Source organism: Cupressus sempervirens, chromosome 9, assembly GCF_028749045.1.
Source record: "Cupressus sempervirens isolate cs-2001-9-10 chromosome 9, ASM2874904v1, whole genome shotgun sequence".
Taxonomy (NCBI): Eukaryota; Viridiplantae; Streptophyta; class Pinopsida; order Cupressales; family Cupressaceae; genus Cupressus; species Cupressus sempervirens.
Window position 1 is genome coordinate 717,307,647 of NC_143126.1, and position 17,844 is coordinate 717,325,490.

Below are 17,844 nucleotides of genomic sequence, written 5' to 3' on the forward strand. Positions count from 1 at the left end.
AGGGTTTGTACATAAATATCTTTTGCTATTTGCATTGCAAAGTCCCATCTTGGCTTTATTTTCTCTAATAATTCATTAGAGATTTGGGAGGCTATTTGATTTGGTGAATACTTCCATTTCCCATTTTGGTCAACACTAGTTCTTCAACCTATTTTTCTTTGCCTCTGACCTAGTTTCATACTTCAAGGATTTGAAGTTTGTTATGCCTACACCTTCTTCCATTTTTTTCAATTTTTCTTGGAAGGTGGGAGGAGGTTTTCTAAAGACAATATCACTACCTTTCTTCCTAGACCTCCTTGTGAAGACTGCAGTGGATGGCTTAGGTGGCTTGGTGATGATCACCTTGCCTTTCTTCTTCAAGGGTTCTTCTTCCTTTTCTAATTCCTCTTCATCTATATCTTCTCCTTTTCCCTTGGTCAACATAAGAGGTGTGCTTGATTTTAGTTTTGCTATCCTCCTCTTACCTTTGTTAATTGCTTGTGGGAGCTTTATCTCTAGCTCTATCCTTGCCTTTGCCTCATCATATGTTCCAAAGTATGGTGCCTTTGGATCAATAGGTTCATTAATTATAGCTTCAATAATATCCTTTGCTTCATCAATATTCACCTCACATGGAAGAGGTTTTACCCATACAATTCTGGGTTTTACTGCCTAAATGTAGACTCTATCACTATCTACCATGAAACAAACATCATCTTTGTAATCTTCTACCAACTTCTTAGGTATTCTAAATCTATTATTCATTTTCTCTTTAAATAATTTGAAGTATTTGTCCATAATGCTAACAAAGTTCTCTCCCATTTTTGTTATGTATTCATTAATCTAGTATAGTACAGGCACATCTTTTCTCCATACCACCGTGCCTTTGGAAGGGAAGAACTTCTGAACATAGAAGAACAAACAAGTCAACAGAGAGCCAAATTTTTAGGGGTTGTTCTTGGAATTTCAAATACTTTCCATGTTCTTGTTGAATTACTTCAACAATAGATCTGCCAAGTCATAAGACAAATTTTTCTTCACAACTTTGTAAGCTAAGTCCACAGCTTCACATGATACACTATTGAGGTAGCTCAAACTATATATCTTGTGAGCTATCACATGTATGCCAAATTTTAGTTATATATCAATTACATTTTTTATTTTCATCCCTCTACCATCCCACTCAGCTAGGGTTTTCTTTTCCAGCTTGGCCTAACCTAGGGCTTCAATGGTTTTAGCTTTGGTGAGCATGGGGAGGCCAGTAATGTGATGAATCATTTTCTTTGTGATTACAACTGGTTGCTCAAGCCATATCTGACCATTATGTACCTGGCTTAGAATGTATCTAATCCATTTGATTTGAAAACCTTGGGGCATGTGAGGAATATGGGTCAAACCTTTGTCTTCAAAATGTTTATGCTTGAGTTTGAGAACTCATTAACACACAATTCACCTAGGGCATCATCCATTTCTAGGGTTCTAATTTCTTGAATAGAATACTTGAAATGAGTTTGAATATCATTGATAAGGAGTACCTTAGGTGGGATTTGTGATTGAGCTCCACTTGGTTGAAGGTTTCTATGATCACAGGCACAAGTTGGAAATCTGGCACTTTCCACTCGACTCCTTAAACCAACATCTAAGACCCTTTCTTCAGTTCATTTCTACTTGATGCCATGATTAATTAGTAAATTATGAAAACCTTGATAACTTGCTGCAAATTCACTTAAATTTGCTTGATTGCTCTGTAAATTGCTTCTTTGCAATAGTACTGTAGATTTCATAGTGAAAAATGAATTAGGTTTCATGATTTTTGTTAAAACTTTACCATTAATGCTTGGTATAAAGGTAGCTGGGTTGACATCATGCTTGACATTATGCTCAATAGGCTATCATCCACTATTCAATTGATTACTTGGTGAAGGTTTCATGACTTGTTACTCCTGACCTTGCTCGATAGAGTCTATGACCCGACCTTACTTGGTAGAGAAGGTAACACAGTGATAACTGATACCAATCTTCCTTAGTGATCCTTTTGTATCTCAAATACTGATTTGGATCTTTGTCACTTTTAAATTGGAATTGTTTGAATGTGATCATGATCATCCAATTATCTAGTTGAAAATGGTGGAGTCACCTACTTCTTGAGTGACATGACCATCATTATTTGAACTAGCTTCCTTTGTAGATTTAGGAATCCATTTCTATCTCATCTTCTTTCAAATGTTATCTACTTTTTATTTCTTTTCATCTTCAACTTTACCTATATTCATGCAATTCTTGGCTAAATGACCAAGTTTAGTACAAGTGAAACATCTTATGGTGGTATTTCTCTTCTTTGTGTGATGTTTAACACAATTCATGCCAATGTGTTTATATTCTCCATAGTAATGACATCTACACCAAGTGTTGTAGTCCCAACCGAATATTGCTTTCACAATTTTCTCTATTGGATTGAATGACTTAGTTCTGCATTCTGATGCTTTGTGACCGTGTTTCTTGCATTTGAGACACTTGCCCTCAAATTGTGGTTTCTCTTTGCATTCATTAGCCTTGTTACCATGTTGACTGCAATTGTAGCATTTTCCATTAAATTTTTCTTTACCATTGCTCCAACATTTTTTTGATGTATGACCTATCTTACCACAGTGATTGCAAGTAGGTCTTTGATTCCTTTGAGCACCTTGTTCAAAGGATTCACCTTCCTTTTTGTATCCAATTCCTACTTTACCCTTTTGTCTATAGAGATTTTAATCATTCAGTTGATTTAATTGATTCATGTCTACTTGGGATTTCATCATTCTTTCATTGATTTGCTTTTCAGTGTTTAGGTCATTTTTCTATCTTTCACTAATTTTCTTTTCAGATCTCAGCTCATTTCTTATTCTTTCATTGATTTTTCTTTCTAAATTTAGATCATTTCTTAATCTTTCATTGATCTATCTTTGGCTCATGATTTCCTCATTTGCATTGGAGATTTAGTCCATAAGATCTACATGTTGAAGGGATTGGTTCTAGATTTCATTTTTTCTTCCATCCATTTCTTCTTTTATCTTGTTCCTCTATTCCAAGATTTCACATAGCCTTACTAACTGAATTTCTTGTTCTCTTTTCAGCTTTCTTACTTCTTCTTGTAGGGAACCATTCTTCTCTATGAGTTCTTTCATTGCATCATTTTCTTCATCTGAGCTACTTGAAGGGAAAAAGTCTTCAATTCTATCTTCAATGTAAAGATGGTCATTTAATTGATTTGCAAGTTCCTTCCTTATTTTCAAGGACTTAGAAAGTTGCTCCTTAGCTTTCTTGAGTTGTGTCATGGTCATTTCTGATCCAACTTTTCATTGTCAATTGCCTTATTAAATCTGAATATCTCCATATCCTTGATCTTTTCTCAAGCTGTTAAACTTTCTCCTGAGAACCACAAAGCTCTAATACCAATTGTTGGAAATATTCAAGACTATGCTAGGTTACTGAGAGGGGAGGGGTGAATCAATAACCTCTTAAAACTTTATCAAATTCAGCACTTTATAGCAATATACCAATTATCATTTATTGGTCTAATTGCATTCATGAGAAACTAAAAACATAAAACATTCATAACACGTGAACACAATAATTTGGTGACCCATAAACCTTCCAAATAGAAAGTAAAATTGGGGTGGGGATGATACCCACAAAACTTCAATACTGCAACATAAAGTTGGCCTGTTAAGGCTTACATTGATCACTTCTTATGATCTGCCCTATTAGGAGCAATTAGGACTGCTAGGTCCACCTTGTTGAAGGATTTACAAACACACAATAAAGTATGCACTTTGTTAAGAGATTCAAGAAAGACTGTTAAGTCTACCTTGTGAAAGGATTTAGACTGATTCACCTGTTAGAATGAAACAATAGATCTCTCACTTACAACTAAATTGCTGATATAGATTCCTTGAAGTATTGATCACCTTTTATGATGCATATGTCTTTGCTACTCCTTTTTTGATATGGCTTTCAATATATACTTTATCTATTGCTTGATCACATTCACATTCTTACACACTTATGTTCTTGAATTGTATATTCACACACTGGATATGATACAATATATTACATATATACCAATCCAATTTACATAATAACAAAGTTGGCCATCATATATGTTAACACCAATATTACAAAGTTGGCCCAAATGAAGACACTCGGGTTCTAAAGACTGACTTGGTGAAGTTCTAATACTTAGCATCCACTATCATTACTCGACATCATCATGCACTTGGTAGAAGTAGAAGCTTGGTCCATACTAATCACCTCAAAGTAGTTTTGAACTTGGTCTGCACTGGTGACTCGGTAGATATTGTGTCACTTGTCACAAACTAAATCACTTGATAAACACTAATCATCACATATGGCTTGTTTAACACTAGCTTCACATCAAATGAACTACTGGCTTAGTAGAAACTGCAAAGCTCGATAACCACTGGAGTGCTCGGGTTGAACTGCTAGACTTCACACTATTAATTCTACTTAGTTTAAATTGTTGCACTTCACACTAACTAAATTCCCTTGGTAACCATTGGAATGCTCAATGGCCACTAGAATTAGTCTAGAAGACTTGGTAGCAATTATAGAGCTTGATATCTAGTAAATTACATGGCAAACACTGTAGATTGTTCAATGAGCTCAGTAGCCATACAAAATCTGAATAAGTTTTGTCACTAATAACAAACTTGACTGATATGTCAACATTCTTTTCATGAAAATATGGCTTATCACCCCTCATTTCATGAAAGTTCTCCCCATGCCACATGATACTAACTATATCAAGAAGGATACACCATTAGCTTTTCCCAAAATGATCCATTAGAAGCACAAATCTATCAAGTTCCACTTTCTTTCCACCCACCCACCCTTGGTCAACATTAATGACAACCTATCCAAGAAAAAAAAAGGTATGTGGGAAGAGAATAACAATTTGAGCTACACTTAGAGGAGTTTTCCTATCAAGCTCATATTAAATAGTAAGAGGCATTGTATCATCAAGATCTATGTCACAGGAAGTATCTAGTGGAATAATATAGGCGGCAAGAGGCTAACCTTGCAAGAGAGCTGGAAGAACAAAAGATAAATTTTGAAGAGGATTTTCATAAAGTGTTAGTGGTGCATGAGTAATTTCATGAAAAATAAGTAAAGGAGAACATAGAGAAAATAAAACTTCTAGTCTCCATGGCTATGAGATATAGGGAGGCCAATATACAATGTGAAGAAGCTCTTCATAGAGAGTAGGAAGAAAATGTTGAGCAAGAAGTTATTGTTTGATGTGGAGCCTAATCAAACTTAGGGATTTATTTGATGTGATTTCCCCCCAGATTATTTCTATGGGGGTTGTGGGCAGTGCCTCCAAGATGGGGTCAAGGGGCAATGCCCTCGCGGGGTATATTGTAAAAGGCATTGGCTACTATTTTTCTATTGGATAAATTATTCTAGCCCTAATTTTGTAAGTGGAAAAAGCTTGTATAAAATGGCTTAGGGTTAGGGATTTCATAATGTATGATGATATTGTAGCTTCTTGTGATGGTATTGAGTTGTAAGAGATTATGAATTGTAAACACCAGATAATAATAAAATTAGACTTGTTGTTGGTGGATTCTACGGATCGGGTGAACCACGTTAAATCTTTGTGTCATATGTTCTCTTCTATGCAATATATTATTTATTGATATTGGTTATATTTTTATGTAGCCATTATTTCTATATATGGTTAATCCTAACAAGTGGTATCAGAGCCGGGTTTTTGTCTTTTTTTAAAGCCAGATTGTAATCATTTTTATTTTATTTTTATTTTTTAGCTATCTTGTGCAGAAACGTCTTGCAGTTGAGTGGGAGTCTCACAATTGAGTGAGTCTCATAGTTAAGTGGGAGTGAGAATAGATGAGGGTAAGTTGAAGGATGATAAGTTTAATGGGAAACAATTTTCATTATGGAAAATGAAAATGGAGGATTATCTTAATCAAATGGATTTATGGAAGCCATTGGAAGGAAAAACCAAGAAACAGGGAACTATAATAGATGAGGACTAGGAGATTTTAGACATAAAGGTGATAGGCTAATACTAGGCAAAATGAATATGAGATATTTAGTACTTTAAATAAATTTTAGATTGGTCTATTTGTGTCAATCTGGAGGTGTAAGTTTGTGAAATATGTTTGGGTAATATACCATCAAGGGGTGTAGGTTATGAACAAGGTGATTATGCATGTGGCTAGAACACACAATAAATAAACCCACAACAAACCAAAATATAAATTCAATAGGAACTGTCACTTCCTGGCAATAAGAGCTCAAATGAAACCTACTAAAACAATTCCAACGACAAAAGCATTAGATATAAAAATGTCTTACTAGAAAAAAAAAATACCAAATATAATAATTCTAGAAATAAATCTCTCATATCCAAAGAAAAATAATCTATAAGAAAAAAAACAGGGTCATATCTTTACCAATCAGTGTATTCCAAGCTCACTCAGGTGATGAAGACAATTTCCTATGTCTTCTAAGGATTCTAGTGTTTGCCAAATTTAGAAGATAGTGTCTGTCGAGTTCACTCAGATGTCAAAGAGAATTTTGTAGAAGTTGAGTGTTAACCAAGCTCACTCTGTTAACGAAGGAAAGTTGGATAGAACTAGTGCTAACCAAGCTCACTTGATTACCAAGCGAAGTTTGTGAAGATGCAGTGTTAACTGAGTTAACTTGGTTAACACAAGAAAATCAAAGGATTTTCTTGTTTTAGCATATTGATTTTAATAGATTTGTTTATTGGTTCTAGCCAACAAAAGAGATGAATATTAATTGGTTTAAGGTGTATTCAAGCTGAATTGATAATGTATTTGATATAAGTATAAGATCAAGTTGAGGATTGAAAGTGTTTGAGAATGTGTGGAAGATAAAAAGATGCTTAGAGGAAGCGAATTTGAAAGATAAGTAGAATATCCTTGAGGAGCTGCAAAGATACATTCGATCAAGAAGGATCATGTACTAAAGCCAAAATTGAGATCTAAAATTAGAAAAAATAAGTTTGCATCAACAATCAAGTCATATGGAGACAATAAAGCAAGTAAATGTGGAGAAGCGTTGGCTGCCGGTTGGGCTAGGGTTTTTCCCCTAGCCTGTTCTTGGTGTTTGATCTTTACTATTTTTTCTGTTTTGTTTGGATTGCTAGCTATTGGACATAATTTGTGCCAGTGTTTTTGGAAATCTTCTGCATTCAATTTTGGATTGGGGTTTTATTTTTTGCATGGCAGGGCCTGGGATTTCTTCTCCGTTGGTGAGAACAGATGGTTCTTCTCCAACTATGCATGCAATGCGATCTGAATCGTTTTATTCAGGGGAGAGCTCCAAGCTGAAAAAAGTTAATGGTTGTTTTCCACGTAGCCATGATTTTCCTATTCTGGTTATTCCTCCAATGGCTGTAATGGAGGACATTGATTATTGGACCAAGCATGCTTTGATATGCAAATTTCTTGGAATCCGGATTTCCCTATCCGCTCTTGAGGCATGGATCCGCCGCTCATGGCAGGTGGAAGGCGATATGGAGATTATGTTGGTAGGGAATAATTATTTTTTTGTTGTATTCTCTTGCATGTCTGATCATGATCGTGTTTTTGAAGGAGGCCCTTATTTCTACAACCATGTGGGGTTATTTGTCAAACCTTGGCATTCAGGTTTTAATTCTGCTAAGGATCTCCCTTCAACAGTGCCAGTTTGGGTTCGCTTGCCTTGTCTTCCCTTGGAATTTTGGTATGAAGACATCCTTCGACAAATTGCTGCTTTGTTGGGGAAGCCGGCTGCGATCGCACATCAATCCCTTGATAAAAAGGTTATTTCTTATGCTAGAATTTGTGTTGAAATTAATTTGAATAACCCATTACCAAATTCTTGGGAAATTTGTCTGGGGGATTCTTCTTGGGTGCAGCAGTTAGATTATGAATCCCTCCCTTTCCGTTGCCAAATTTGTCATGAGTATGGTCATTTACAGTTTTAGTGCCCCCGTAACTTGAGTTTCAAAGAAGTGGATGGTTCTATAGCTAGCAATGTTGGTGGTTTTGCAGATACTACAGGGAAAGGACAATCTCAAATGGCTAATACTACCAAGGGGATGAATCTGCAAGATGCTACAGGTAAGGGTAAGGCTCAAATGCAGGATAAGGATGGATTTACCCCTGTTCACGCTCAAGCTAAGGGACGTGGTCAAAAGAGGCCTTTGAAAGAAAGATTAAATAGATTCAGGTTTTAACCGCTTTGAGGTGCTGGATAGTATGGTTCTAGAGGAGGGTTTTCCTCCTCCTATCTCTTCTGATCCAGTTTGCCCAGATGAGAGATCTGTTCCTAATGATGCTTGTGGGGAATCCCAAGTTGTAGTATATTAGAACTGTGAGGTCCTTGTAGCTCCTGTGATAGAGGCTCTAGTGACTCCTGCAGTGTTGGAGGATAATGATGTTGTTTTGGCTGACTTGGTTAAGGATGTGCTACCATCAAGTAAGGGCAAGGGATCTCCTCTCCCCTTGGGGTTGTTGCCTCAACCCTTTAAGCGGGCTTCTTCTACTCCCCCTCTAAGGAGTGGGCACAAAACAGACCAAGAGAAGACTAAACTCATAGGAGATATATTGATTGAGTCTGGTTCAGTGAAACCTTTGGATTCTCATTTTCCCAATTCTACCCAATGATGATTATTCTCTCTTGGAATGTAAGGGGGTTGAATAGCATCCCTAGACAAAAGTCTATTCATAACTTGGTGGTTGATCATAGTCCTGATGTTTTTTGTATCCAAGAGACTAAGCTCTCTATGGAGTCTATGGTCCAGCATGCCTCTAGTATTTGGTCTTGTGGCCAATGCCAGTGTGTTGGGGCAACAGGCAGTGCTGGGGGTTTAGCTATATTTTGGGATCCTCAAAAAATTTCTCCTCTTGGCTGGATGTCTTCTCGCTCAGCTCTCTCTATGGTAGCTTCTACTCTAGACTTAGGAGAGGTAATCGTGGTTACTAATGTGTATGCACCTGTTGATCTTGTGGGAAAGGAGGAACTTTGGGAACATATTCAATATGTTAGAAATTGTCATCCTTATCATCCTTGGGTGTTAGCAGGGGACTTCAATTCAGTTTTAAGTCTAGAGGATAAGCATGGTGGTTTGGCTAGATTGGGGCCTTCTTCTGCTCTTCTTCAGCAACACATATCTCTTTTGCATCTCTCTGATGTTAAGCCTTCTAATGGTCTCTATACCTGGAATAATCGCAGGACTGGTGTTGCTACTTTCTCAGAACGTTTGGATAGATTTCTTGTTTCTTGCTTCTGGGTTAGTGGCACCCTTACTATCTCTTCAGAAATCCTTGATTAGAGGGGTTCAGATCATTGGCCAATCAAATTTTCCACTATAGGGGCTTATGTTGTGAAGCATCCTCCTTTTAAGTTCTAGTTTATGTGGCTTTTTGAATCCTCTCTTCATGACTTTGTTTTTTGTTGGTGGAAAGATGGTGCTCCTGCATATGGTACTACAATGTTCTCATTTTCTAAAAGGCTTCAATATGTTTAAAGGCAGCTCAAGATATAGAATAGGGAATGCTTTGGGAACCTTCACTTTATGAAGAGGCTTGCTCAAGAATATCTTGATGTCATCACAAGGGAGATTAGAGATCAAGGTTTCTCAGAGGATCTCGGAAAGGCTGAATCCCTTGCTTCTAGAGCTCTAGAAGAATGGGAACTTTGAGAGGAAATTTTTTGGAAGCAAAAGGCTAGAGTTGATTGGCTCCAGGAAGGTGATTGAAACACTACCTTTTTTCATAAAATAGTGCAATCTCACCGAAATCAGAGCACTATCTCTTCTTTGGTTAATTCTCAAGGTATCTAACTGAATTCCTTGCTAGCTTTGTTCTAGGAGGCTATTTGGTACTTCTCTACCCTCTTCTCTGAGGACTCTCCTCCTGCTGATAATGAAGAAAATATTATTTTGTCCTATATTCCTTCCCTTATCACTCAGGAGATGAATGATTATCTCATGTGTCCTATCTCTTTGGAAGAGCTGGAGGAGGTGGTCTTTGGCATGCCTAAGGGGAAGGGTCCTGGTCCTGATGGCTTTCCAGTTGAATTCTTTCAATTATTTTGGGACATCATTAATCATGATTTGTTGGAGGTGGTTAAAGAATCCTATGCTAGCAAGCAGATGCTTCGAGCTTTGAACTCTACATTCTTGACTCTTATTCCTAAGAGAGAGGGTGCTAATCAATTGGAGTTTTTTAGACCAATTGCCTTATGTAATGTGGTTTACAAAGTTATTACTAAGTTGATTGCTGAGAGACTGAAAAGGTGGCTTCCCATTATTATCTCAGAAGAACAAGGTGGTTTTGTTACTGGCAGACAAATTTTGGATGGGGTGGTTATTGCTACTGAGGCTATTCACTCTATGGCTACTTCAAGGGAGAGAGCCATGTTTGTTAAGCTGGATATGGCTAAGGCCTATGATAGAGTTAAATGGAGCTTCCTAAGGAGTATTCTTCTTTCTTTTGGATTTAGCTCTGACTGGGTGAGTTGGATTATGAGTTGTGTTACTTCTGCCTCTTTTTCTGTTCTTATTAATGGTCAACCTTCTCAACTATTTGGTGCTTCTAGAGGCCTCTACTAGGGTGACCCTCTCTCCCCATATCTATTCATCATCATGGTTGAAGGCTTGGGCAGATTCATTAAGCATCAGGTGTCCCAGAATTCTATTCAAGGCTGGCGGTGGGGTAATGGCTTACCTTCTCTTTCCCATCTTCAATTTGTTAATGATTCTGCTCTTGCTGGTCTTGCTAGGATCAAGGAATTTGAAGCCTTTTGACATTCTTTGGACGTTTATTTTTTAGCTTCAGGCCAGAAAGTTAATGAGCACAAATCTTCCATTTACTTTTTTAACACTCCTGATTCTATTCAGCACAGGATTGTTGGTATCCTACGATTTCAGATAGGATCACTTCCTTTGACTTATCTTGGGATTCCTATTGTTGTTTCTAGGCAGCCACATCTCTTTTGGAAAAATTTGATTACCAAGCTTTAGGATAAGGTAAATCATTGGACTCATAGATGGCTTTCTACTACTGCACGGGTTACTCTTCTTCAAGTTGTTATCCAAGCTCTTCCTACTTATAAAAGCATGGTTTACGCTGCACCTATTTACTTTCTCAAAGAGTTTGATGCTCTTTCTCGACAATTCCTTTGGAGAGGTAATTTGCGTAGTACTAAATGGAGTTTGGTTAATTGGGCAACTATTTGTAGGCCTAAAAAGGAGGGTGGTCTTGGTCTTCGATCTGCTCTATTGAGTAGTCAAGCTTTGGATGCTAAACTTTATTGGCGATGGTGCTTTGGATAACATCAACTTTGGGCTCGTATTATCACTCATAAATATTTTCATGGTGCTGATCCTTGCTCTGTTTCTACACTTCCTCTTGAAGGTCGTGGCTCAATGGTTTGGCATACTTTGAAGACAGGTGCGATGTTGGTGAAAAGGGGTCTATTCTGGATATGTAAAGGAGGTTCTCAGGCTTTGTTTTGGTCTGATGCTTGGGATGGATTCCCTTCCATTTTATCCATATACCCTCATCTTTAGCCTCTTTGTGACTCTTTTCTTGCCGCTGGATGGGATAAAGTGGCTCATTACAAGACTCCTTATCAGTTGGGACCTATTGTTGGTTACAGATGGAAGCATTCTTCTGATTGGCCTCCTAGAGGTACAGACATGGATCGTTAGGAGCTTTCTCAAATTTTGGCCTCTAGAGAGTGTTCTTCTTTGCTTGGTCCAGATGTTTTGGCTTGGGGTGGTACCTTGTCTTGTAAATATCATGTCTCTGTTGGGTATAAGGAGATAACTAGACAATTATTTGGGGATACTGAGGTCCCTTGGTGGAAGCAAGTTTGGAATAAAGTTTCTTGGTCCAAGTGCAATTTTTTCATGTGGCTAGTGGCTCACAACTGTTGTCTTACGTGGGATAATCTTTGTAAACATGGATTTCAGGGCCCCTCTTATTGTGTTTTGTGTGGTAATGGAGAGAAGTTTGTCTCCCATCTATTCTTCCATTGCTCCTATTCTACTCAGATATGGCACCTTTGGTGGAGCACTTGGGGTTGCTCTTGTCAGCATGCTTCCTCTTTGCCTAATTGGGTAGTGCTCCCTCCAAGTCTTCTTCTCTCCATGCTGCTTGGATTGCTGGCCCATCTTTCATGCCTTGGCATATCTGGTTGGAGAGGAATCATTGCATATTCCAAGATGTTCAGCTTGGTGTTTTGCATCTTTGGTGGAAAATATCACGTTCTCTTCAGGAAACTATTCTTGTGAAGTGTGAGCTTGATGGGGGTATGGATCCGGTTGATCTTGCTATCTGTAATCGCCTCAATTTTCATCTTCAGGATGGGGTTGCAGCTCATAGGTTTCCTTCTATGTCCAGGCAGCTTCACCATCAGAGGAAGGGTCAGGTTAACCAGGATGGGCACTAGAGTCCTCCTCCCTGTGGAGTTCTGAAAATTAATACTGATGGTTCTTCCCATGGGAATCCTGGTCCGGTTGGTATTGGCGAAGTGGCTCGTTGTAGTTCTGGGGATGTTAAATTTTTCTTCTCAGTTCATAAGGGTGATTATACTAACAATCTCATGGAAGCTCAGGCTATTTTATATGTTGTGGAATAGTGTTTCTTGCGGGGATGGAGTAATATTATCTGTGAGTCTGATTCCCAGGTGGTGGTGAACATGCTTTCTTCACAAGAGCTTGAGGATGTTAGTTGGCAGCTGGCCACTATTGTTAAGCATATTCTTTTCTTCTCTTCCTCTTTTTAGTTCATTAGGTTCACGTATATTCCTCGTGAATGGAATAGAACTACTAATTGTTTAGCCAAATGGGCTTCTAGTCATGATCCGGGTTGGAATAGTAGGGATAGGAGGCAACTGCCCTTTGAGATGGTGCAAGAATTTGATGATCTTGTTGCTCAGGATTGAGCTCCTTATTGAGCTCTCCTTGTTATATTTCTTTCTGTCTTAATAAATTTTTACCCCTCTTTTTGCAAGAACAATCAAGTCATATCATTGTTACTCTCTAACTATTGTAGCAGTGTATCAAATCTCCTAATAGAGTTGGCTTAACAACTATTTTTGAAATCCTCTAACAAGGTGACATTTCTAGATTGAAGTGTCTAAAGAACTCTAACAAGGTCACTCCTAACAGGGTGATTAAATCATCTAACAAGGTCACACCTAACAGTGTGTTTTTTAACCTTTAATTGGGTTGGAAAATAATGAAAATTAGTAACTAGTTGCAATTGGTGATTTTTCCCAAACTAGATTCCCACATTAAATATTGGTGTCAATTGTGTTCATGTTATTTGTTTCATGTTTATGCAACTAAGTTAATTAAGGTTAACCATAGTTAATATCTTAAAATCTACATGTTCAGTATTTTTTGAGTTACAATGTATTGTTAGTATTAACCAAGTGCTTATGCATTAATCAAGTGCCTATGCATTAACCGAGTAACAACAATTTCAACAGAGTTTATGTTTTGTATTGAAATCAAAGGGATCTAGGATTTATTTTTGTAATAACTGATTCACCCCTCCGCTCTTAGTTCCTCCTCTTATATTTCCAACATGAACAATTGACCCAATACACAAATTCTTTATATGCAAATCTGATTTGATTGTTTTGTTCCTTAATGAAAATGTGATAGGAACTCAAAATATAACAAGAACTATTACTAGTCTATTGAATAGTGATGATAGTTTCATGTGTGATTCAAAATCAAAAATTAACAGTGTGAATTAATTTTATTTAATGAATGAAAAATATGATAAAGCATTAGTAATCATATCATTCAATATTAATGATAATGCAATCATACTCTTAATTAAAAAAAAAACATTAAGCTATTAAAATTTTAAACACACCATAATGAAATAATAAATTACAAGAAATGCACAAACATTCAAAGAAGTAGGGCCCCTCCTCAGTTCCTCAGGTGGTGAGATAAAAAAATGTTGACTCTATGCCTAATGGATCACAAAGCCAAATTGGTCTTTTTTGTTTAGTAGGAAAACACCCTTGAGAGGTCATGAAAAATGTTACCAAATTTTAGCATGCTTGCTAAAATTGGTAGTGTTAGCATATTTTGACCTACAACCTCAAGCAATAAGAGCTTCAATTATTTATAAATGCAAGAAATGGTTGGTGCCATAAAGATAAGGATGCGTGGAGTTTTACTTTTCTATGTGGAGTTTCTTTTTAATGGGCCTTCTATATATTATAAGGGATAAGAAAAAAATGTATGCTTTGGCCAGTCATTAAGATAAGAGGGCATATATGTGAGGAGTTAATTTTTAGAGCTTTAATGAATTATTGATAGGAGAAAAGTGCAAATCTGAGTAGGCCATTATGATGAAGTTGATGGGGTATGACTTTTCCCCTTTGGTTGGTTGTTATGTAATTTCTTTAAGTTCTTGACAATAATTAATGGAGTTATTGTAACTCAGGTGCTAAAGCGTATGAAAAAAATTTGGCAGCTTGGTGATCAATAAATTTTTTGTTTTCCTTCTAATTTTCTATTATTTTGTGTGTTGTTTCATAGTGTAGTTTCTTGTGAAGTTATCTTTTCATTTCCTTAATCGTGCACTTTACCAAATAACTTCTCTATGTAGAAATATATATTTACTTGCAGGCTACAAGTTATATTAATGTGGAAAGTAGTTTTGAGCTGCGGGGACATGATTTCCTCCTATTAAAAATTCCTCCATAGTGGGCGCCAAAAATGTGTATGTGAAATGTGGATCTTGTATCTGCAAAACAAACACACTTTAATAAGACAATAGATCATATGGTTAGTATATGATATATATCAAAATAAACCACATAAACCCTATAAAGTGATCATATTGCTCTCTAAATAAGGAATGAGTATGTAAATGGAATTAATTTCTCTTAGAATTAAGACCAAATCAGTGACAATGACACCCCTAGAATGAGAGATTCAAGCTAGCATGAAACCAAGATTCAACTTAGAACTGAAATGAAATTAAGCTAGCATGGAGTACAATCAAGCTAAGATACTGAGAAAACTTAAGCTAGAAATGAATTAGAATTGAAATGCATTAGAAAGAATGCTAGAATTCCTAATAATCTGACAAAATTTCCTTGCTCTAAAATTGCCTCCCTTAGCTCTTAGAATGTCTTGTATTTATAGATTTTTGCAAGGGATTGGGATAGAATTTAGAATTTACCATGGTGAAGGTAAAAATGAATTAAAAATCATTTCAATGGATCCACTTTGATTTAAAAATTGATGAGTGGAGGATCCATTTTGAATATAATAATGACCACTTTGAATATTTAAATGACCACTTTGAGTAGCAAAATATTAAATTAAGAACTTTGAATAAGTAATGATTTATGAATCTACTTTGAATAAAGAATGAATATAAATACACTTTGAATAAAGAAATTATTTATGAATCCACTTTGAATAAACAATAAATATCCTTGAACCCCATAATGAATAAAATATTCATTATGGATATGGGGTCCCTTTTCAAACAAAACATTAATATGTGAAGATAATTACACATTTAATTTTATTTGAAATTGATATTCATGTGTATATTTTCAAATGGTTTCAACTAGTTGATTTCTTTGATTTTTATTTTATTTTATTTTAGTATAGATTCAATTTATTCATTTTTTAATTCTCACCATGAGATATTATTCTACATTTAAGAGTTCTAACCAATTAATTGTGATTACATTTGTCCCACTTTGAATTGATGTGCAAGTAGTGCATTGATTCAAAGAATAGTTTGATGTTGAAGTGTAGAATGAGAATTGAGATCAGTTCCAAGCTTGATGATATAAATATTGATTGATAAGATTTTTAGGGTTATCTCCAAAACAAAGCTTAACCCTCTAGAGTCTAGATAGAACACCTAGACACCAAACTAAGAGTTTGTCATGATTTATAGAATTGTCCCCACAGTAAGGCTCAATGAGTCAGGGTTAGAATGCCCCAATATATGTCCATCAAAATATGAAAATACTAATCATGATTCATAGGATTGTCCCCAGAATGAGACTTAATCCTTGGGAGTCAAAGTTAGAATGTCCCAATACTTGTCCATTAAAAGGTGATTGAGGAGAGTTTTAGGACTATCTCTAGAATGAAGCTTAACCCTTTAATATCTAGATAGAACACCTATATACTAGACTAAGAGATTTTCATGATTTACAGATTTGTCCCCATAACAAGGCTCAATGAGTCAGGGTTAGAATGTCCCAATATTTTTGCATTAAAAGATAATTGAGGAGAGTTTAGGACTATCTCCAAAATGAAGCTTAATCCTCCAGACTTGGAGTTAGAATGCCCTGATACTAGTTTATAAAGATATGACAAGACTTATCATGAGTCATAGGATTATCCTTGCAACAAGGCTTAATCCATAGGAGTCGAGGTTAGAATGTTCTGATACCTGTCCATCAAGCTTTGATTTAGACTATCATAAGTTTGATCAAGATAACTAATAGGAAGTAATTCACTTTATCAATCAATAGTAGATGATGTGAGATACAAAGAGTAGAGATGCCCCTAGCAATGAGGAATTTGAGTTCAAACCATATTGATATTGAAGCAAGATTTGATTGATAGAAGATTCAATGATGTAATCATCCTACCCCCTCAGGAGCAAAATTGAAAGATGACACGTTAGGAAATTGACATGTAGAGTAATAAGATGTGAAGATGCAGATATGATTAGAAATTTAAAGGAATATAGAATAGATCAAACTAGATTGTAGAAATTTTAAAGTCCATTCAGAGTGATGTGATGGTCCATATGACCAGGTTTGACCAAGTTTGACAATGGTTGTCTCTAAGTTAGAGAATATCAGATTTTGATTTTGATCCCAAAAATGGACTCAAGCTAATCAAATTTAGGAGGGGATGATGAAATGTAACTTGTGTTGAATAGTCTACCCTTTTTTTTTTTAAAGGCAAGTGTTAGAGCTATGGGAGCCATGTTGTAGTGCAAAGCTAAGATGAAATGAAAACTTAAACTGAATGCAATCTTAGGACTTGGTCACTGAACCAATAGGGTATAATTTTTATCATTGAGAAATTAAAAACATGATATAGTACAATTACCACTAGTTAAACCATAGAAATATGAGTACTCTATCATTTTGAGAAAATGTGTACATAAAAAGAAAATTATTTATAATAATTATAAAACTTACCATAAGTACAAAATTTCCATAGTTAATCAAACACCACAAATAGAAAAAAGAAGAAAGAGCTCATGTTTTCATTCCAACTTCTCTAATCTCAGAAATCATTGAGTTGCTAGAAAATTGTGGCATAAGAGAAAATAAATATTCTACAATCTATATGTTAGTGGTTGTGTGCAGTGTTGTATAACATTTAGAATTTTGTCTCCATGTGGTAAGATTAAGTTGTTGATAGAATAGTTTGAGGCATTCGTAAGTTATCTGCAATTTTTAATTTTTTAGTTTTCATGAGGTTTGTGGACCGACATGGGATTCCACTCTATCTTGATATTCATGTGTATATTTTAAAATGGGTTCAAAGTAACAAATGGGTGTCAAAAACATGTGTGTGAAAATGTGGATTCTATATCTACAAAGAAAACACACTTCAATAAGACATTAGGTCATAGGGTTAATGTATGAAAGATATCAAAATAAAGCACATAAACCCTTCCAAGTCATCCTATTTATCTCCAACTAAGGAATGAGTATGTAAATGGAATGAGTTTCTCTTAGAATGAAGGCAAAATTCTGATATGAACTACTTGGTAGAATTAATTTTTGGATATG